Consider the following 24,184-nt stretch of genomic DNA (forward strand, 5'->3'; position numbering starts at 1 on the left):
ATGAACGAACGTCTCTCCACATGCTCAGTTCTGAGAGATAAGTGAGTGTGAAAGCCGTCCTTCACGTAGCTTGTTGGGAACACAAAGTTTCTTTTCACTTGCCAACTCCACTCCATACATATATATGGTGTGGTACTAGCTCCAACTCGGTTTTACAGTGAAAACTGCAGGAACTTCAAACCGGCACTAGGAAACAGACTGAGAAACCAGAGTAAAACTTTCTCCTGCAAACCGTTCCTTTTGTGCTACATGAATGAACGTCTCTCCACATGCTCAGTTCTGAGAGATAAGTGTGTGTGAAAGCCGTCCTTCAGGTAGCTTGTTGGGAACACAAAGTTTCTTTTCACTAGCAAACTCCACTCCATACATATATATGGGGAGGTACTAGCTCCAACTCTGTTTTACAGTGAAAAGTGCAGGAACTTCAAATCGGCACTTGGAAACAGACTGAGAAACCAGAGTAAAAGTTTCTCTTGCAACCCGTTCCCTTTGTGCTAGATGAAGGAACGTCTCTCCACATGCTCGGTTCTGAGAGATAAGTGTGTGTGAAAGCCGTCCTTCACGTAGCTTGTTGGGAACACAAAGTTTCTTTACACTTGCAAACTCCACTCCATAAATATATATGGGGAGGTACTAGCTCCAACTCGTTTTTACAGTGAAAACTGCAGGAAATTCAAACCAGTGTTAGGAAACAGACTGAGAAACCAGAGTAAAAGTTTCTCCTGCAACCTGTTCTTTTGTGTTAGATGAACGAACGTCTCTCCACATGCTCAGTTCTGAGATATAAATGTGTGCGAAAGCCGTCCTTCACCTAGCTTGTTGGGAACACAAAGTTTCTTTTCAGTTGCAAACTCCAATCCATACATATTTATGGGGAGGTACTAGCTCCAGCTCCGTTTTAGAGTGAAAACTGCAGGAATTTCAAACCTGCACTAGGAAACAGACTGAGAAACCAGAGTAATAGTTTCTCCTGCATCCCGTTCCCTTTGTGCTAGATGAACGAAGGTCTCTCCACATGCTCAGTTCTGAGAGATATGTGTGTGTGAAAGCCGTCCTTCACCTAGCTTGTTTGGAACACAAAGATTCTTTTCACTTGCAAACTCCACTCCATACATATATATTGGCTGTTACTTGCTCCAAATCTGTTTTACAGTGAAAAATGCAGGAAATTCAAACCGGCACTAGGAAACAGACTGAGAAATCAGAGTAAAATTTCTCCTGCAACCCGTTCCCTTTGTGCTAGATGAACGAACGTCTCTCCACATGCTCAGTTCTGAGAGATAATTGTGTGTGAAAGCCGTCCTTCAACTAGCTTGTTGGGAACACAAAGTTTCTTTTCAGTTGCAAACTCCACTCCATACATTTTTATGGGGAGGTACAAGCTCCAAATCATTTTTACAGTGAAAAATGCAGGAACTTCAAACCTGCACTTGGAAACAGTCTGAGAAACCAGAGTAAAAGTTTCTCCTGCGACCCATTCCCTTTGTGCTAGATGAATGAACGTCTCTCCACATGCTCAGTTCTGAGAGATAATTGTGTGTGAAAGCCGACCTTCAACTAGCTTGTTTGGAACACTAAGATTCTTTTCAGTTGCAAACTCCACTCCTTAGATTTATATGGGGAGGTTCTAGCTCCAACACGTTTTTACAGTGAAAACTGCAGGAACGTCAAACCGGCAATAGGAAACAGTCTGAGAAACCAGAGAAAAAGTTTCTCCTGCAACCCTTTCCCTTTGTGCTAGATGAACGAACGTCTCTCCACATGCTCAGTTCTGAGAAATTAGTGTGTGTGAAAGCCGTCCTTCACCAAGCTTGTTGGGAACACAAAGTTTCTTTTCAGTTGCAAACTCGACTCCTTACATATATATGGGGAGGTACTAGCTCCAACTCGATTTTACAGTGAAAACTGCAGGAACATCAAACCGGCACTAGGAAACAGACTGAGAAACCAGAGTAAAAGTTTCTCCTGCAACCCGTTCCCTTTGTGCTAGATGAACGAACGTCTCTCCACATGCTCAGTTCTGAGAGATAAGTGAGTGTGAAAGCCGTCCTTCACGTAGCTTGTTGGGAACACAAAGTTTCTTTTCACTTGCAAACTCCACTCCATACATATATATGGTGTGGTACTAGCTCCAACTCGGTTTTACAGTGAAAACTGCAGGAACTTCAAACCGGCACTAGGAAACAGACTGAGAAACCAGAGTAAAACTTTCTCCTGCAAACCGTTCCTTTTGTGCTACATGAACGAACGTCTCTCCACATGCTCAGTTCTGAGAGATAAGTGTGTGTGAAAGCCGTCCTTCACGTAGCTTGTTGGGAACACAAAGTTTCTTTTCACTAGCAAACTCCACTCCATACATATATATGGGGAGGTACTAGCTCCAACTCTGTTTTACAGTGAAAAGTGCAGGAACTTCAAATCGGCACTTGGAAACAGACTGAGAAACCAGAGTAAAAGTTTCTCCTGCAACCCGTTCCCTTTGTGCTAGATGAAGGAACGTCTCTCCACATGCTCGGTTCTGAGAGATAAGTGTGTGTGAAAGCCGTCCTTCACGTAGCTTGTTGGGAACACAAAGTTTCTTTACACTTGCAAACTCCACTCCATAAATATATATGGGGAGGTACTAGCTCCAACTCGTTTTTACAGTGAAAACTGCAGGAACTTCAAACCAGTGTTAGGAAACAGACTGAGAAACCAGAGTAAAAGTTTCTCCTGCAACCTGTTCTTTTGTGTTAGATGAACGAACGTCTCTCCACATGCTCAGTTCTGAGATATAAATGTGTGCGAAAGCCGTCCTTCACCTAGCTTGTTGGGAACACAAAGTTTCTTTTCAGTTGCAAACTCCAATCCATACATATTTATGGGGAGGTACTAGCTCCAGCTCCGTTTTAGAGTGAAAACTGCAGGAACTTCAAACCTGCACTAGGAAACAGAATGAGAAACCAGAGTAATAGTTTCTCCTGCATCCCGTTCCCTTTGTGCTAGATGAACGAAGGTCTCTCCACATGCTCAGTTCTGAGAGATATGTGTGTGTGAAAGCCGTCCTTCACCTAGCTTGTTTGGAACACAAAGATTCTTTTCACTTGCAAACTCCACTCCATACATATATATTGGCTGGTACTTGCTCCAAATCTGTTTTACAGTGAAAAATGCAGGAAATTCAAACCGGCACTAGGAAACAGACTGAGAAATCAGAGTAAAATTTCTCCTGCAACCCGTTCCCTTTGTGCTAGATGAACGAACGTCTCTCCACATGCTCAGTTCTGAGAGATAATTGTGTGTGAAAGCCGTCCTTCAACTAGCTTGTTGGGAACACAAAGTTTCTTTTCAGTTGCAAACTCCACTCCATACATTTTTATGGGGAGGTACAAGCTCCAAATCATTTTTACAGTGAAAAATGCAGGAACTTCAAACCTGCACTAGGAAACAGACTGAGAAACCAGAGAAAAAGTTTCTCCTGCAACCCTTTCCCTTTGTGCTAGATGAACGAACGTCTCTCCACATGCTCAGTTCTGAGAAATTAGTGAGTGTGAAAGCCGTACTTCACCAAGCTTGTTGGGAACACAAAGTTTCTTTTCAGTTGCAAACTCGACTCCTTACACATATATGGGGAGGTACTAGCTCCAACTCGATTTTACAGTGAAAACTGCAGGAACTTCAAACCGGCACTAGGAAACAGACTGAGAAACCAGAGTAAAAGTTTCTCCTGCAACCCATTCCTTTGTGCTAGATGAACAAACGTCTCTCCACATGCTCAGTTCTGAGAGATAAGTGAGTGTGAAAGCCGTCCTTCACTTAGCTTGTTGGGAACACAAAGTTTCTTTTCACTTGCAAACTCCACTCCATAAATATATATGGTGTGGTACTAGCTCCAACTCGGTTTTACAGTGAAAACTGCAGGAACTTCAAACCGGCACTAGGAAACAGACTGAGAAACCAGAGTAAAAGTTTCTCCTGCAAACCGTTCCTTTTGTGCTACATGAACGAACGTCTCTCCACATGCTCAGTTCTGAGAGATAAGTGTGTGTGAAAGCCGTCCTTCACGTAGCTTGTTGGGAACACAAAGTTTCTTTTCACTAGCAAACTCCACTCCATACATATATATGGGGAGGTACTAGCTCCAACTCGTTTTTACAGTGAAAACTGCAGGAACTTCAAACCAGTGCTAGGAAACAGACTGAGAAACCAGAGTAAAAGTTTCTCCTGCAACCTGTTCTTTTGTGCTAGATGAACGAACGTCTCTCCACATGCTCAGTTCTGAGATATAAATGTGTGCGAAAGCCGTCCTTCACCTAGCTTGTTGGGAACACAAAGTTTCTTTTCAGTTGCAAACTCCAATCCATACATATTTATGGGGAGGTACTAGCTCCAGCTCCGTTTTAGAGTGAAAACTGCAGGAACTTCAAACCTGCACTAGGAAACAGACTGAGAAACCAGAGTAAAAGTTTCTCCTGCAACCCGTTCCCTTTGTGCTAGATGAACGAACGTCTCTCCACATGCTCAGTTCTGAGAGATATGTGTGTGTGAAAGCCGTCCTTCACCTAGCTTGTTGGGAACACAAAGATTCTTTTCACTTGCAAACTCCACTCCATACATATATATTGGCTGGTACTTGCTCCAAATCTGTTTTACAGTGAAAAATGCAGGAAATTCAAACCGGCACTAGGAAACAGACTGAGAAATCAGAGTAAAATTTCTCCTGCAACACGTTCCCTTTGTGCTAGATGAACGAACGTCTCTCCACATGCTCAGTTCTGAGAGATAATTGTGTGTGAAAGCCGTCCTTCAACTAGCTTGTTGGGAACACAAAGTTTCTTTTCAGTTGCAAACTCCACTCCATACATTATTATGGGGAGGTACAAGCTCCAAATCCTTTTTACAGTGAAAAATGCAGGAACTTCAAACCTGCACTAGGAAACAGACTGAGAAACCAGAGTAAAAGTTTCTCCTGCGACCCATTCCCTTTGTGCTAGATGAATGAACGTCTCTCCACATGCTCAGTTCTGAGAGATATTTGTGTGTGAAAGCCGACCTTCACCTAGCTTGTTTGGAACACTAAGATTCTTTTCAGTTGCAAACTCCACTCCTTAGATTTATATGGGGAGGTTCTAGCTCCAACACGTTTTTACAGTGAAAACTGCAGGAACGTCAAACCGGCAATAGGAAACAGTCTGAGAAACCAGAGAAAAAGTTTCTCCTGCAACCCTTTCCCTTTGTGCTAGATGAACGAACGTCTCTCCACATGCTCAGTTCTGAGAAATTAGTGTGTGTGAAAGCCGTCCTTCACCAAGCTTGTTGGGAACACAAAGTTTCTTTTCAGTTGCAAACTCGACTCCTTACATATATATGGGGAGGTACTAGCTCCAACTCGATTTTACAGTGAAAACTGCAGGAACATCAAACCGGCACTAGGAAACAGACTGAGAAACCAGAGTAAAAGTTTCTCCTGCAACCCGTTCCCTTTGTGCTAGATGAACGAACGTCTCTCCACATGCTCAGTTCTGAGAGATAAGTGAGTGTGAAAGCCGTCCTTCACGTAGCTTGTTGGGAACACAAAGTTTCTTTTCACTTGCAAACTCCACTCCATACATATATATGGTGTGGTACTAGCTCCAACTCGGTTTTACAGTGAAAACTGCAGGAACTTCAAACCGGCACTAGGAAACAGACTGAGAAACCAGAGTAAAACTTTCTCCTGCAAACCGTTCCTTTTGTGCTACATGAACGAACGTCTCTCCACATGCTCAGTTCTGAGAGATAAGTGTGTGTGAAAGCCGTCCTTCACGTAGCTTGTTGGGAACACAAAGTTTCTTTTCACTAGCAAACTCCACTCCATACATATATATGGGGAGGTACTAGCTCCAACTCTGTTTTACAGTGAAAAGTGCAGGAACTTCAAATCGGCACTTGGAAACAGACTGAGAAACCAGAGTAAAAGTTTCTCCTGCAACCCGTTCCCTTTGTGCTAGATGAAGGAACGTCTCTCCACATGCTCGGTTCTGAGAGATAAGTGTGTGTGAAAGCCGTCCTTCACGTAGCTTGTTGGGAACACAAAGTTTCTTTACACTTGCAAACTCCACTCCATAAATATATATGGGGAGGTACTAGCTCCAACTCGTTTTTACAGTGAAAACTGCAGGAACTTCAAACCAGTGTTAGGAAACAGACTGAGAAACCAGAGTAAAAGTTTCTCCTGCAACCTGTTCTTTTGTGTTAGATGAACGAACGTCTCTCCACATGCTCAGTTCTGAGATATAAATGTGTGCGAAAGCCGTCCTTCACCTAGCTTGTTGGGAACACAAAGTTTCTTTTCAGTTGCAAACTCCAATCCATACATATTTATGGGGAGGTACTAGCTCCAGCTCCGTTTTAGAGTGAAAACTGCAGGAACTTCAAACCTGCACTAGGAAACAGAATGAGAAACCAGAGTAATAGTTTCTCCTGCATCCCGTTCCCTTTGTGCTAGATGAACGAAGGTCTCTCCACATGCTCAGTTCTGAGAGATATGTGTGTGTGAAAGCCGTCCTTCACCTAGCTTGTTTGGAACACAAAGATTCTTTTCACTTGCAAACTCCACTCCATACATATATATTGGCTGGTACTTGCTCCAAATCTGTTTTACAGTGAAAAATGCAGGAAATTCAAACCGGCACTAGGAAACAGACTGAGAAATCAGAGTAAAATTTCTCCTGCAACCCGTTCCCTTTGTGCTAGATGAACGAACGTCTCTCCACATGCTCAGTTCTGAGAGATAATTGTGTGTGAAAGCCGTCCTTCAACTAGCTTGTTGGGAACACAAAGTTTCTTTTCAGTTGCAAACTCCACTCCATACATTTTTATGGGGAGGTACAAGCTCCAAATCATTTTTACAGTGAAAAATGCAGGAACTTCAAACCTGCACTAGGAAACAGACTGAGAAACCAGAGAAAAAGTTTCTCCTGCAACCCTTTCCCTTTGTGCTAGATGAACGAACGTCTCTCCACATGCTCAGTTCTGAGAAATTAGTGAGTGTGAAAGCCGTACTTCACCAAGCTTGTTGGGAACACAAAGTTTCTTTTCAGTTGCAAACTCGACTCCTTACACATATATGGGGAGGTACTAGCTCCAACTCGATTTTACAGTGAAAACTGCAGGAACTTCAAACCGGCACTAGGAAACAGACTGAGAAACCAGAGTAAAAGTTTCTCCTGCAACCCATTCCTTTGTGCTAGATGAACAAACGTCTCTCCACATGCTCAGTTCTGAGAGATAAGTGAGTGTGAAAGCCGTCCTTCACTTAGCTTGTTGGGAACACAAAGTTTCTTTTCACTTGCAAACTCCACTCCATAAATATATATGGTGTGGTACTAGCTCCAACTCGGTTTTACAGTGAAAACTGCAGGAACTTCAAACCGGCACTAGGAAACAGACTGAGAAACCAGAGTAAAAGTTTCTCCTGCAAACCGTTCCTTTTGTGCTACATGAACGAACGTCTCTCCACATGCTCAGTTCTGAGAGATAAGTGTGTGTGAAAGCCGTCCTTCACGTAGCTTGTTGGGAACACAAAGTTTCTTTTCACTAGCAAACTCCACTCCATACATATATATGGGGAGGTACTAGCTCCAACTCGTTTTTACAGTGAAAACTGCAGGAACTTCAAACCAGTGCTAGGAAACAGACTGAGAAACCAGAGTAAAAGTTTCTCCTGCAACCTGTTCTTTTGTGCTAGATGAACGAACGTCTCTCCACATGCTCAGTTCTGAGATATAAATGTGTGCGAAAGCCGTCCTTCACCTAGCTTGTTGGGAACACAAAGTTTCTTTTCAGTTGCAAACTCCAATCCATACATATTTATGGGGAGGTACTAGCTCCAGCTCCGTTTTAGAGTGAAAACTGCAGGAACTTCAAACCTGCACTAGGAAACAGACTGAGAAACCAGAGTAAAAGTTTCTCCTGCAACCCGTTCCCTTTGTGCTAGATGAACGAACGTCTCTCCACATGCTCAGTTCTGAGAGATATGTGTGTGTGAAAGCCGTCCTTCACCTAGCTTGTTGGGAACACAAAGATTCTTTTCACTTGCAAACTCCACTCCATACATATATATTGGCTGGTACTTGCTCCAAATCTGTTTTACAGTGAAAAATGCAGGAAATTCAAACCGGCACTAGGAAACAGACTGAGAAATCAGAGTAAAATTTCTCCTGCAACACGTTCCCTTTGTGCTAGATGAACGAACGTCTCTCCACATGCTCAGTTCTGAGAGATAATTGTGTGTGAAAGCCGTCCTTCAACTAGCTTGTTGGGAACACAAAGTTTCTTTTCAGTTGCAAACTCCACTCCATACATTATTATGGGGAGGTACAAGCTCCAAATCCTTTTTACAGTGAAAAATGCAGGAACTTCAAACCTGCACTAGGAAACAGACTGAGAAACCAGAGTAAAAGTTTCTCCTGCGACACATTCCCTTTGTGCTAGATGAATGAACGTCTCTCCACATGCTCAGTTCTGAGAGATATTTGTGTGTGAAAGCCGACCTTCACCTAGCTTGTTTGGAACACTAAGATTCTTTTCAGTTGCAAATTCCACTCCTTAGATTTATATGGGGAGGTTCTAGCTCCAACTCGTTTTTATAGTGAAAACTGCAGGAACGTCAAACCGGCAATAGTAAACAGTCTGAGAAACCAGAGAAAAAGTTTCTCCTGCAACCCTTTCCCTTTGGGCTAGATGAACGAACGTCTCACCACATGCTCACTTCTGAGAAATTAGTGTGTGTGAAAGCCGTCCTTCACCTAGCTTGTTGGGAACACAAAGTTTCTTTTCAGTTGCAAACTCGACTCCTTACATATATATGGGGAGGTACTAGCTCCAACTCGGTTTTACAGTGAAAACTGCAGGAACTTCAAACCGGCACTATGAAACAGACTGAGAAACCAGAGTAAAAGTTTCTCCTGCAACCCATTCCCTTTGTGCTAGATGAACGAACGTCTCTCCACATGCTCAGTTCTGAGAGATAAGTGAGTGTGAAAGCCGTCCTTCACGTAGCTTGTTGGGAACACAAAGTTTCTTTTCACTTGCAAACTCCACTCCATACATATATATGGTGTGGTACTAGCTCCAACTCGGATTTACAGTGAAAACTGCAGGAACTTCAAACCGGCACTAGGAAACAGACTGAGAAACCAAAGTAAAAGTTTCTCCTGCAAACCGTTCCTTTTGTGCTACATGAACGAACGTCTCTCCACATGCACAGTTCTGAGAGATAAGTGTGTGTGAAAGCCGTCCTTCACGTAGCTTGTTGGGAACACAAAGTTTCTTTTCACTAGCAAACTCCACTCCATACATATATATGGGGAGGTAATAGCTCCAACTCGCTTTTACAGTGAAAAGTGCAGGAACTTCAAATCGGCACTTGGAAACAGACTGAGAAACCAGAGTAAAAGTTTCTCCTGCAACCCTTTCCCTTTGTGCTAGATGAACGAACGTCTCTCCACATGCTCAGTTCTGAGAGATAAGTGTGTGTGAAAGCCGTCCTTCACGTAGCTTGTTGGGAACACAAAGTTTCTTTTCACTTGCAAACTCCACTCCATAAATATATATGGGGAGGTACTAGCTCCAACTCGGTTTTACAGTGAAAACTGCAGGAACTTCAAACCAGTGGTAGGAAACAGACTGAGAAACCAGAGTAAAAGTTTCTCCTGCAACCCGTTCCCTTTGTGCTAGATGAACGAACGTCTCTCCACATGCTCAGTTCTGAGAAATATGTGTGTGTGAAAGCCGTCCTTCACCTAGCTTGTTGGGAACACAAAGTTTCTTTTCAGTTGCAAACCCGACTCCTTACATATATATGGGGAGATACTAGCTCCAACTCGTTTTTACAGTAAAAACTGCAGGAACTTCAAACCGGCACTAGGAAACAGAGTGAGAAACCAGAGTAAAAGTTTCTCCTGCAACCCGTTCCATTTGTGCTAGATAAACGAACGTCTCTCCACATGCTCAGTTCTGAGAAATAATTGTGTGTGAAAGCCGTCCTTCAACTAGCTTGTTGGGAACACAAAGTTTCTTTTCAGTTGCAAACTCCACTCCATACATATTTATGGGGAGGTACAAGCTCCAACTCCTTTTTACAGTGAAAAATGCAGGAACTTCAAACCTGCACTAGGAAACAGACTGAGAAACCAGAGTAAAAGTTTCTCCTGCGACCCATTCCCTTTGTGCTAGATGAATGAACGTCTCTCCACATGCTCAGTTCTGAGAGATAATTGTGTGTGAAAGCCGAACTTCACCTAGCTTGTTTGGAACACTAAGATTCTATTCAGTTGCAAACTCCACTCCTTAGATTTATATGGGGAGGTTCTAGCTCCAACTCGTTTTTACAGTGAAAACTGCAGGAACGTCAAACCGGCAATAGGAAACAGTCTGAGAAACCAGAGAAAAAGTTTCTCCTGCAACCCATTCCCTTTGTGCTAGATGAACGAACGTCTCTCCACATGCTCAGTTCTGAGAGATAAGTGAGTGTGAAAGCCGTCCTTCACTTAGCTTGTTGGGAACACAAAGTTTCTTTTCACTTGCAAACTCCACTCCATACATATATATGGTGTGGTACTAGCTCCAACTCGGTTTTACAGTGAAAACTGCAGGAACTTCAAACCGGCACTAGGAAACAGACTGAGAAACCAGAGTAAAAGTTTCTCCTGCAAACCGTTCCTTTTGTGCTACATGAACGAACGTCTCTCCACATGCTCAGTTCTGAGAGATAAGTGTGTGTGAAAGCCGTCCTTCACGTAGCTTGTTGGGAACACAAAGTTTCTTTTCACTAGCAAACTCCACTCCATACATATATATGGGGAGGTACTAGCTCCAACTCGTTTTTACAGTGAAAACTGCAGGAACTTCAAACCAGTGCTAGGAAACAGACTGAGAAACCAGAGTAAAAGTTTCTCCTGCAACCTGTTCTTTTGTGCTAGATGAACGAACGTCTCTCCACATGCTCAGTTCTGAGATATAAATGTGTGCGAAAGCCGTCCTTCACCTAGCTTGTTGGGAACACAAAGTTTCTTTTCAGTTGCAAACTCCAATCCATACATATTTATGGGGAGGTACTAGCTCCAGCTCCGTTTTAGAGTGAAAACTGCAGGAACTTCAAACCTGCACTAGGAAACAGACTGAGAAACCAGAGTAAAAGTTTCTCCTGCAACCCGTTCCCTTTGTGCTAGATGAACGAACGTCTCTCCACATGCTCAGTTCTGAGAGATATGTGTGTGTGAAAGCCGTCCTTCACCTAGCTTGTTGGGAACACAAAGATTCTTTTCACTTGCAAACTCCACTCCATACATATATATTGGCTGGTACTTGCTCCAAATCTGTTTTACAGTGAAAAATGCAGGAAATTCAAACCGGCACTAGGAAACAGACTGAGAAATCAGAGTAAAATTTCTCCGGCAACACGTTCCCTTTGTGCTAGATGAACGAACGTCTCTCCACATGCTCAGTTCTGAGAGATAATTGTGTGTGAAAGCCGTCCTTCAACTAGCTTGTTGGGAACACAAAGTTTCTTTTCAGTTGCAAACTCCACTCCATACATTATTATGGGGAGGTACAAGCTCCAAATCCTTTTTACAGTGAAAAATGCAGGAACTTCAAACCTGCACTAGGAAACAGACTGAGAAACCAGAGTAAAAGTTTCTCCTGCGACCCATTCCCTTTGTGCTAGATGAATGAACGTCTCTCCACATGCTCAGTTCTGAGAGATATTTGTGTGTGAAAGCCGACCTTCACCTAGCTTGTTTGGAACACTAAGATTCTTTTCAGTTGCAAATTCCACTCCTTAGATTTATATGGGGAGGTTCTAGCTCCAACTCGTTTTTATAGTGAAAACTGCAGGAACGTCAAACCGGCAATAGTAAACAGTCTGAGAAACCAGAGAAAAAGTTTCTCCTGCAACCCTTTCCCTTTGGGCTAGATGAACGAACGTCTCACCACATGCTCACTTCTGAGAAATTAGTGTGTGTGAAAGCCGTCCTTCACCTAGCTTGTTGGGAACACAAAGTTTCTTTTCAGTTGCAAACTCGACTCCTTACATATATATGGGGAGGTACTAGCTCCAACTCGGTTTTACAGTGAAAACTGCAGGAACTTCAAACCGGCACTATGAAACAGACTGAGAAACCAGAGTAAAAGTTTCTCCTGCAACCCATTCCCTTTGTGCTAGATGAACGAACGTCTCTCCACATGCTCAGTTCTGAGAGATAAGTGAGTGTGAAAGCCGTCCTTCACGTAGCTTGTTGGGAACACAAAGTTTCTTTTCACTTGCAAACTCCACTCCATACATATATATGGTGTGGTACTAGCTCCAACTCGCTTTTACAGTGAAAAGTGCAGGAACTTCAAATCGGCACTTGGAAACAGACTGAGAAACCAGAGTAAAAGTTTCTCCTGCAACCCTTTCCCTTTGTGCTAGATGAACGAACGTCTCTCCACATGCTCAGTTCTGAGAGATAAGTGTGTGTGAAAGCCGTCCTTCACGTAGCTTGTTGGGAACACAAAGTTTCTTTTCACTTGCAAACTCCACTCCATAAATATATATGGGGAGGTACTAGCTCCAACTCGGTTTTACAGTGAAAACTGCAGGAACTTCAAACCAGTGGTAGGAAACAGACTGAGAAACCAGAGTAAAAGTTTCTCCTGCAACCCGTTCCCTTTGTGCTAGATGAACGAACGTCTCTCCACATGCTCAGTTCTGAGAAATATGTGTGTGTGAAAGCCGTCCTTCACCTAGCTTGTTGGGAACACAAAGTTTCTTTTCAGTTGCAAACCCGACTCCTTACATATATATGGGGAGATACTAGCTCCAACTCGTTTTTACAGTAAAAACTGCAGGAACTTCAAACCGGCACTAGGAAACAGAGTGAGAAACCAGAGTAAAAGTTTCTCCTGCAACCCGTTCCATTTGTGCTAGATAAACGAACGTCTCTCCACATGCTCAGTTCTGAGAAATAATTGTGTGTGAAAGCCGTCCTTCAACTAGCTTGTTGGGAACACAAAGTTTCTTTTCAGTTGCAAACTCCACTCCATACATATTTATGGGGAGGTACAAGCTCCAACTCCTTTTTACAGTGAAAAATGCAGGAACTTCAAACCTGCACTAGGAAACAGACTGAGAAACCAGAGTAAAAGTTTCTCCTGCGACCCATTCCCTTTGTGCTAGATGAATGAACGTCTCTCCACATGCTCAGTTCTGAGAGATAATTGTGTGTGAAAGCCGAACTTCACCTAGCTTGTTTGGAACACTAAGATTCTATTCAGTTGCAAACTCCACTCCTTAGATTTATATGGGGAGGTTCTAGCTCCAACTCGTTTTTACAGTGAAAACTGCAGGAACGTCAAACCGGCAATAGGAAACAGTCTGAGAAACCAGAGAAAAAGTTTCTCCTGCAACCCATTCCCTTTGTGCTAGATGAACGAACGTCTCTCCACATGCTCAGTTCTGAGAGATAAGTGTGTGTGAAAGCCGTCCTTCACGTAGCTTGTTGGGAACACAAAGTTTCTTTACACTTGCAAACTCCACTCCATAAATATATATGGGGAGGTACTAGCTCCAACTCGTTTTTACAGTGAAAACTGCTGGAACTTCAAACCAGTGCTAGGAAACAGACTGAGAAACCAGAGTAAAAGTTTCTCCTGCAACCTGTTCTTTTGTGTTAGATGAACGAACGTCTCTCCACATGCTCAGTTCTGAGATATAAATGTGTGCGAAAGCCGTCCTTCACCTAGCTTGTTGGGAACACAAAGTTTCTTTTCAGTTGCAAACTCCAATCCATACATATTTATGGGGAGGTACTAGCTCCAGCTCCGTTTTAGAGTGAAAACTGCAGGAACTTCAAACCTACACTAGGAAACAGACTGAGAAACCAGAGTAAAAGTTTCTCCTGCAACCCGTTCCCTTTGTGCTAGATGAACGAACGTCTCTCCACATGCTCAGTTCTGAGAGATATGTGTGTGTGAAAGCCGTCCTTCACCTAGCTTGTTGGGAACACAAAGATTCTTTTCACTTGCAAACTCCACTCCATACATATATATTGGCTGGTACTTGCTCCAAATCTGTTTTACAGTGAAAAATGCAGGAAATTCAAACCGGCACTAGGAAACAGACTGAGAAATCAGAGTAAAATTTCTCCTGCAACACGTTCCCTTTGTGCTAGATGAACGAACGTCTCTCCACATGCTCAGTTCTGAGAGATAATTGTGTGTGAAAGCCGTCCTTCAACTAGCTTGTTGGGAACACAAAGTTTCTTTTCAGTTGCAAACTCCACTCCGTACATTTTTATGGGGAGGTACAAGCTCCAAATACTTTTTACAGTGAAAAATGCAGGAACTTCAAACCTGCACTAGGAAACAGACTGAGAAACCAGAGTAAAAGTTTCTCCTGCGACACATTCCATTTGTGCTAGATGAATGAACGTCTCTCCACATGCTCAGTTCTGAGAGATATTTGTGTGTGAAAGCCGACCTTCACCTAGCTTGTTTGGAACACTAAGATTCTTTTCAGTTGCAAACTCCACTCCTTAGATTTATATGGGGAGGTTCTAGCTCCAACACGTTTTTACAGTGAAAACTGCAGGAACGTCAAACCGGCAATAGGAAACAGTCTGAGAAACCAGAGAAAAAGTTTCTCCTGCAACCCTTTCCCTTTGTGCTAGATGAACGAACGTCTCTCCACATGCTCAGTTCTGAGAAATTAGTGTGTGTGAAAGCCGTCCTTCACCAAGCTTGTTGGGAACACAAAGTTTCTTTTCAGTTGCAAACTCGACTCCTTACATATATATGGGGAGGTACTAGCTCCAACTCGATTTTACAGTGAAAACTGCAGGAACTTCAAACCGGCACTAGGAAACAGACTGAGAAACCAGAGTAAAAGTTTCTCCTGCAACCCATTCCCTTTGTGCTAGATGAACGAACGTCTCTCCACATGCTCAGTTCTGAGAGATAAGTGAGTGTGAAAGCCGTCCTTCACGTAGCTTGTTGGGAACACAAAGTTTCTTTTCACTTGCAAACTCCACTCCATACATATATATGGTGTGGTACTAGCTCCAACTCGGTTTTACAGTGAAAACTGCAGGAACTTCAAACCGGCACTAGTAAAAAGACTGAGAAACCAGAGTAAAAGTTTCTCCTGCAAACCGTTCCTTTTGTGCTACATGAACGAACGTCTCTCCACATGCTCAGTTCTGAGAGATAAGTGTGTGTGAAAGCCGTCCTTCACGTAGCTTGTTGGGAACACAAAGTTTCTTTTCACTAGCAAACTCCACTCCATACATATATATGGGGAGGTACTAGCTCCAACTCTGTTTTACAGTGAAAAGTGCAGGAACTTCAAATCGGCACTTGGAAACAGACTGAGAAACCAGAGTAAAAGTTTCTCCTGCAACCCGTTCCCTTTGTGCTAGATGAACGAACGTCTCTCCACATGCTCAGTTCTGAGAGATAAGTGTGTGTGAAAGCCGTCCTTCACGTAGCTTGTTGGGAACACAAAGTTTCTTTACACTTGCAAACTCCACTCCATAAATATATATGGGGAGGTACTAGCTCCAACTCGGTTTTACAGTGAAAACTGCAGGAACTTCAAACCGGCACTAGGAAACAGACTGAGAAACCAGAGTAAAAGTTTCTCCTGCAACCTGTTCTTTTGTGCTAGATGAACGAACGTCTCTCCACATGCTCAGTTCTGAGATATAAATGTGTGCGAAAGCCGTCCTTCACCTAGCTTGTTGGGAAAACAAAGTTTCTTTTCAGTTGCAAACTCCAATCCATACATATTTATGGGGAGGTACTAGCTCCAGCTCCGTTTTAGAGTGAAAACTGCAGGAACTTCAAACCTGCACTAGGAAACAGACTGAGAAACCAGAGTAAAAGTTTCTCCTGCAACCCGTTCCCTTTGTGCTAGATGAACGAAGGTCTCTCCACATGCTCAGTTCTGAGAGATATGTGTGTGTGAAAGAAATCCTTCACCTAGCTTGTTGGGAACACAAAGATTCTTTTCACTTGCAAACTCCACTCCATACATATATATTGGCTGGTACTTGCTCCAAATCTGTTTTACAGTGAAAAATGCAGGAAATTCAAACCGGCACTAGGAAACAGACTGAGAAATCAGAGTAAAATTTCTCCTGCAACACGTTCCCTTTGTGCTAGATGAACGAACGTCTCTCCACATGCTCAGTTCTGAGAGATAATTTTGTGTGAAAGCCGTCCTTCAACTAGCTTGTTGGGAACACAAAGTTTCTTTTCAGTTGCAAACTCCACTCCATATATTTTTATGGGGAGGTACAAGCTCCAAATCCTTTTTACAGTGAAAAATGCAGGAACTTCAAACCTGCACTAGGAAACAGACTGAGAAACCAGAGTAAAAGTTTCTCCTGCGACCCATTCCCTTTGTGCTAGATGAATGAACGTCTCTCCACATGCTCAGTTCTGAGAGATAAGTGAGTGTGAAAGCCGTCCTTCACGTAGCTTGTTGAGAACACAAAGTTTCTTTTCACTTGCAAACTCCACTCCATACATATATATGGTGTGGTACTAGCTCCAACTCGGTTTTACAGTGAAAACTGCAGGAACTTCAAACCGGCACTAGGAAACAGACTGAGAAACCAGAGTAAAAGTTTCTCCTGCAAACCGTTCCTTTTGTGCTACATGAACGAACGTCTCTCCACATGCTCAGTTCTGAGAGATAAGTGTGTGTGAAAGCCGTCCTTCACGTAGCTTGTTGGGAACACAAAGTTTCTTTTCACTAGCAAACTCCACTCCATAAATATATATGGGGAGGTACTAGCTCCAACTCGGTTTTACAGTGAAAAGTGCAGGAACTTCAAATCGGCACTTGGAAACAGACTGAGAAACCAGAGTAAAAGTTTCTCCTGCAACCCGTTCCCTTTGTTCTAGATGAACGAACGTCTCTCCTCATGCTCAGTTCTGAGAAATATGTGTGTGTGAAAGCCGTCCTTCACCTAGCTTGTTGGGAACACAAAGTTTCTTTTCAGAAGCAAACACGACTCCTTACATATATATGGGGTGGTACTAGCTCCAACTCGGTTTTACAGTGAAATCTGCAGGAACTTCAAACCGGCACTAGGAAACAGACTGAGAAACCAGAGTAAAAGTTTCTCCTGCAACCCGTTCCCTTTGTGCTAGATGAACGAAAGTCTCTCCACATGCTCAGTTCTGAGAGATAAGTGTGTGTGAAAGTCGTCCTTCACATAGCTTGTTGGGAACACAAAGTTTCTTTTCAGTTACAAACTCCACTCCATACTTATTTATGGGGAGGTACTAGCTCCAGCTCCGTTTTACAGTGAAAACTGCAGGAATTTCAAACCTGCACTAGGAAACAGACTGAGAAACCAGAGTAAAATTATCTCCTGCAACCCGTTCCCATTGTGCTAGATGAACGAATGTCTCTTCACATGCTCAGTTCTGAGAGTTAAGTGTGTGTAAAGCCGTCCTTCAACTAGCTTGTTGGGAACACAAAGATTCTTTTCACTTGCAAACTCCACTCCATACATATATATGGGGAGGTACTAGCTCCAACTCCGTTTTAAAGTGAAAACTGCAGGAACTTCCAACCGGCACTAGGAAACAGACTGAGAAACCAGAGTAAAATTTCTCCTGCAACATGTTCATTTTTTTGTGCTAGATGAACGAACGTCTCTCCACATGCTCAGTTCTGAGAGATAATTGTGTGTGAAAGCCGTCCTTCACCTAGCTTGTTGGGAACACAAAGTTTCTTTTCACTTGCAAACTCCACTCCATAAATACATATGGGTAGGTACTAGCTCCAACTCGGTTTTACAGTGAAAACTGCAGGAACTTCAAACCAGTGCTAGGAAACAGACTGAGAAACCAGAGTAAAAGTTTCTCCTGCAACCCGTTCCCTTTGTTCTAGATGAACGAACGTCTCTCCACATGCTCAGTTCGGAGAAATATGTGTGTGTGAAAGCCGTCCTTCACCTAGCTTGTTGGGAACACAAAGTTTCTTTTCAGTTGCAAACCCGACTCCTTACATATATATGGGGAGATACTAGCTCCAACTCGGTTTTACAGTGAAAATTGCAGGAACTTCAAACCGGCACTAGGAAACAGACTGAGAAACCAGAGTAAAAGTTTCTCCTGCAACCCGTTCCATTTGTGCTAGATGAAAGAACGTCTCTCCACATGCTCAGTTCTGAGAGATAAGTGTGTGTGAAAGCCGTCCTTCACCAAGCTTGTTGGGAACACAAAGTTTCTTTTCAGTTGCAAACTCCACTCCATACTTATTTATGGAGAGGTACTAGCCCCAGCTCCGTTTTACAGTGAAAACTGCAGGAATTTCAAACCTGCACTAGGAAACAGACTGAGAAACCAGAGTAAAAGTATCTCCTGCAACCCGTTCACATTGTGCTAGATGAACGAACCTCTCTTCACATGCTCAGTTCTGAGAGATAAGTGTGTGTAAAGCCGTCCTTCAACTAGCTTGTTGGGAACACAAAGATTCTTTTCACTTGCAAACTCCACTCCATACATATATATGGGGAGGTACTAGCTCCAACTCGGTTTTACAGTGAAAACTGCAGGAACTTCAAACCGGCACTTGGAAACAGACTGAGAAACCAGAGTAAAATTTTCGCCTGCAACCCATTCCCTTTGTGCTAGATGAATGAACGTCTCTCCACATGCTCAGTCCTGAGAGATAATTGTGTGTGAAAGCCGACCTTCACCTAGCTTGTTTGGAACACTAAGATTCTTTTCAGTTGCAAACTCCACTCCTTAGATTTATATGGGGAGGTTCTAGCTCCAACTCGTTTTTACAGTGAAAACTGCAAGAACGTCAATTCGGCAATAGGAAACAGTCTGAGAAACCAGAGTAAAAGTTTCTCCTGCAAACCGTTCCCTTTGTGCTAAATGAACGAACGTCTCTCCACATGCTCAGTTCTGAGAAATTAGTGTGTGTTAAAGCCGTCCTTCACATAGCTTGTTGGGAACACAAAGTTTCTTTTCAGTTGCAAACTCGACTCCTTACATATATATGGGGAGGTACTAGCTCCAACTCGGTTTTACAGTGAAAACTGCAGGAACTTCAAACCGGCACTAGGAAACAGACTGAGAAACCAGAGTAAAAGTTTCTCCTGCAACCCATTCCCTTTGTGCTAGATGAACGAGCGTATCTCCACATGCTCAGTTCTAAGAGATAAGTGAGTGTGAAAGCCGTACTTCACCTAGCTTGTTGGGAACACACAGTTTCTTTTCACTTGCAAACTCCACTCCATACATATATATGGTGTGGTACTAGCTCCAACTCGGTTTTACAGTGAAAACTGCAGGAACTTCTAACCGGCACTAGGAAACAGACTGAGAAACCAGAGTAAAAGTTTCTCCTGCAACCCATTCCCTTTGTGCTAGATGAACGAGCGTCTCTCCACATGCTCAGTTCTAAGAGATAAGTGAGTGTGAAAGCCGTACTTCACCTAGCTTGTTGGGAACACACAGTTTCTTTTCACTTGCAAACTCCACTCCATACATATATATGGTGTGGTACTAGCTCCAACTCGGTTTTACAGTGAAAACTGCAGGAACTTCTAACCGGCACTAGGAAACAGACTGAGAAACCAGAGTAAAAGTTTCTCCTGCAAACCGTTCCTTTTGTGCTACATGAACGAACGTCTCTCCACATGCTCAGTTCTGAGAGATAAGTGTGTGTGAAAGCCGTACTTCACGTAGCTTGTTGGGAACACAACGTTTCTTTTCACTAGCAAACTATACTCCATACATATATATGGGGAAGTACTAGCTCCAACTCGGTTTTACAGTGAAAACTGCAGGAACTTCAAACCGGCACTTGGAAACAGACTGAGAAACCAGAGTAAAAGTTTCTCCTGCAACCCGTTCCCTTTGTGCTAGATGAACGAACGTCTCTCCACATGCTCAGTTCTGAGAGATAAGTGTGTGTGAAAGAGGTCTTTCACGTAGCTTGTTGGGAACACAAAGTTTCTTTTCAATTGCAAACACCACTCCATACATATATATGGGGATGTACTAGCTCCAACTCGGTTTTACAGTGAAAACTGCAGGAACTTCAAACCAGTGCTAGGAAACAGACTGAGAAACCAGAGTAAAAGATTCTTCTGCAACCCGTTCCCTTTGTGCTAGATGAACGAACGTCTCTCCACATGCTCAGTTCTGAGAGGAAAGTGTGTGTGAAAGCCGTCCTTCACCTAGCTTGTTGGGAACACAAAGTTTCTTTTCACTTGCAAACTCCACCCCATACTTATTTATGGGGAGCTACTAGCTCCAGCTCCGTTTTACAGTGAAAACTGCAGGAACTTCAAACCTGCACTAGGAAACAGACTGAGAAACCAGAGTAAAAGTTTCTCCTGCAACCCGTTCCCTTTGTGCTAGATGAAAGAACTTCTCTCCACATGCTCATTTCTGAGGGATAAGTGTGTGTGAAAGCCGTCCTTCACCTAGCTTGTTGGGAACACAAAGTTTCTTTTCAGTTGAAAACTCCACTCCATACCTATATATGGGGAGGTACTAGCTCCAACTCGGTTTTACAGTGAAAAATGCAGGAACTTCTAACCGGCACTAGGAAACAGACTGAGAAACCAAAGTAAAAGTTTCTCCTGCAACCCGTTCCCTTTGTGCTAGATGAACGAACGTCTCTCCACACGCTCAGTTCAGAGAGATAAGTGTATGTGTAAGCCGTCCTTCACAGAGCTTGTTGGGAACACAAAGTTTCTTTTCACATGCAAATTCCACTCCATACACATATAAGGGGAAGTACTAGCTGCAACTCGGTTTTACAGAGAAAACTGCAGGAACTTCAAACCGGCACTAGGAAGCAGACTGAGAAACCAGAGTAAAAGTTTCTCCTGCAAATCATTCCCATTGTGCTACATGAACGAACGTCTCTCCACATGCTCAGTTCTGAGAGATAAGTGTGTGTGAAAGCCGTCCTTCACGTAGCTTGTTGGGAACACAAAGTTTCTTTTCACTAGCAAACTCCACTCCATACATATATATGGGGAGGTACTAGCTCCAACTCGGTTTTACAGTGAAAACTGCAGGAACTTCAAACCGGCACTTGGAAACAGACTGAGAAACCAGAGAAAAACTTTCTCCTGCAACCCGTTCACATTGTGCTAGATGAACGAACGTCTCTTCACATGCTCAGTTCTGAGAGGTAAGTGTGTGTGAAAGCCGTCCTTCACCTAGCTTCTTGGGAACACAAAGTTTCTTTTCAGTTGCAAACACCAATCCATACATATATATGGGCAGGTACTACCTCCAACTCGGTTTTGCAGTGAAAACTGCAGGAACTTCAAACCGGCACTAGGAAACAGACTGAGAAACCAGAGTAAAATTTCCTCCTGCAACCGTTTCCATTTGTGCTAGATGAACGAAGGTCTCTCCACATGCTCAGTTCTGAGAGATAAGTGTGTGTGAAAGCCGTCCTTCACCTAGCTTGTTGGGAACACAAAGATTCTTTTCACTTGCAAACTCCACTCCATACATATATATGGGCTGGTACTTGCTCCAAATCTGTTTTACAGTGAAAAATGCAGGGAATTCAAACCGGCACTAGGAAACAGACTGAGAAACCAGAGTAAAATTTCTCCTGCAACACGTTCCCTTTGTGCTAGATGAACGAACGTCTCTCCACATGCTCAGTTCTGAGAGATAATTATGTGTGAAAGCCGTCCTTCACCTAGCTTGTTGGGAACACAAAGTTTCTTTTCACTTGCAAACTCCAGTCCATACATATTTATGGGGAGGTACAAGCTCCAAATCCTTTGTACAGTGAAAAATGCAGGAACTTCAAACCTGCACTAGGAAACAGACTGAGAAACCAGAGTAAATGTTTCTCCTGCAACCCATTCCGTTTGTGCTAGATGAACGAACGTCTCTCCACATGCTCAGTTCTGAGAGATAAGTGAGTGTGAAAGCCATCCTTCACCTAGCTTGTTGGGAACACAAAGTTTCTTTTCAGTTGCAAACTCCACTCCATACATATTTAATCGGAGGTACTAGCTCCAGCTCCGTTTTACAGTGAAAACTGCAGGAACTTCAAACCTGCACTAGGAAACAGAGTGAGAAACCCGAATAAATATTTCTCCTGCAACCAGTTCCATTTGTGCTAGATTAACGAACGTCTCTCCACATGCTCAGTTCTGAGAGATAAGTGTGTGTAAAGCCGTACTTCACCTAGCTTGTTGGCAACACAAAGTTTCTTTTCACTTGCTAACTCCACTCCATACATATATATGGGGAGGGACTAGCTCCAACTAGGTTTTACAGTGAAAACTGCAGGAACTTCAAACCTGCACTAGGAAACAGACTGAGAAACCAAAGTAAAATTTCCTCCTGCAACCGTTTCCTTTTGTGCTAGATGAACGAAAGTCTCTCCACATGCTCAGTTCTGAGGGTTAGGTGTGTGTGAAAGCCGTACTTCACCTAGCTTTTTGGGATCACAAATTTTCTTTTCAGATGCAAAATCCACTCCATACATATATATGGGGAGGTACTAGCTCCAACTCGGTTTTCAGATAAAAATGCTGGAACTTCAAACCGGCACTAGGAAACAGACTGATAAACCAGAGTAAAAGTTTCTCCAGCAACCCATTCCCTTTGTGCTAGATGAACGAAGGTCTCTCCACATGCTCAGTTCTGAGAGATATGTGTTTGAAAGCCGTCCTTCACCTAGCTTGTTGGGAACACAAAGATTCTTTTCACTTGCAAACTCCACTCCATAAATATATATCGGCTGGTACTTGCTCCAAATCTGTTTTACAGTGAAAAATGTAGGGAATTCAAACCGGCACTAGGAAACAGACTGAGAATGCAGAGTAAAATTTCTCCTGCAACACGTTCCCTTTGTGCTAGATGAACGAACTTCTCTCCACATGCTCAGTTCTGAGAGATAATTGTGTGTGAAAGCCGTCCTTCACCTAGCTTGTTGGGAACACAAAGTTTCTTTTCAGTTGCAAAATCCACTCTATAAATATTTATGGGGAGGTACAAGCTCCAACTCCTTTTTACAGTGAAAAATGCAGGAACTTCAAACCTGCACTAGGAAACAGACTGAGAATCCAGAGAAAAGTTTCTCCTGCGACACATTCCCTTTGTGCTAGATGAATGAACGTCTCTCCACATGCTCAGTTCTGAGAGATAATTGTGTGTGAAAGCCGACCTTCACCTAGCTTGTTTGGAAAACTAAGATTCTTTTCAGTTGCAAACTCCACTCCTTAGATTTATATGGGGAGGTTCTAGCTCCAACTCGTTTTTACAGTGAAAACTGCAGGAACGTCAAACCGGCAATAGGAAACAGTCTGAGAAACCAGAGTAAAAGTTTCTCCTGCAACCCGTTCCCTTTTTGCTAGATGAACGAACGTCTCTCCACATGCTGAGTTCTGAGAGATAAGTGAGTGTGAAAGCCGTTCTTCACCTAGCTTGTTGGGATCACAAAGTTTCTTTTCACTTGCAAACTCCACTCCATACATATATATGGTGTGGTACTAGCTCCAACTCGGTTTTACAGAGAAAACTGCAGGAACTTCTAACCGGCACTAGGAAACAGACTGAGAAACCAGAGTAAAAGTTTCTCCTGCAAACCGTTCCTTTTGTGCTACATGAACGAACGTCTCTCCACATGCTCAGTTCTGAGAGATAAGTGTGTTTGAAAGCCGTCCTTCACGTAGCTTGTTGGGAACACAAAGTTTCTTTTCACTTGCAAACTCCACTCCATACATATATATGGGGAGGTACTAGCTCCAACTCGGTTTTTCAGTGAAAACTGCAGGAACTTCAAACCGGCACTAGGAAACAGACTGAGAAACCAGAGTAAAAGTTTCTCCTGCAACCCGTTCCCTTTGTGCTAGATGAACGAACGTCTCTCCACATGCTCAGTTCTGAGAGATAAGTGTGTGTGAAAGAGGTCTTTCACGTAGCTTGTTGGGAACACAAAGATTCTTTTCAATTGCAAACTCCACTCCATACATATATATGGGGAGGTACTAGCTCCAACTCGGTTTTACAGTGAAAACTGCAGGAACTTCAAACCAGTGCTAGGAAACAGACTGAGAAACCAGAGTAAAAGATTCTTCTGCAACCCGTTCCCTTTGTGCTAGATGAACGAACGTCTCTCCACATGCTCAGTTCTGAGAGGAAAGTGTGTGTGAAAGCC

This window comes from Camelus bactrianus, chromosome 8 (genome assembly GCF_048773025.1).
Source record: "Camelus bactrianus isolate YW-2024 breed Bactrian camel chromosome 8, ASM4877302v1, whole genome shotgun sequence".
NCBI classification, from domain to species: Eukaryota; Metazoa; Chordata; class Mammalia; order Artiodactyla; family Camelidae; genus Camelus; species Camelus bactrianus.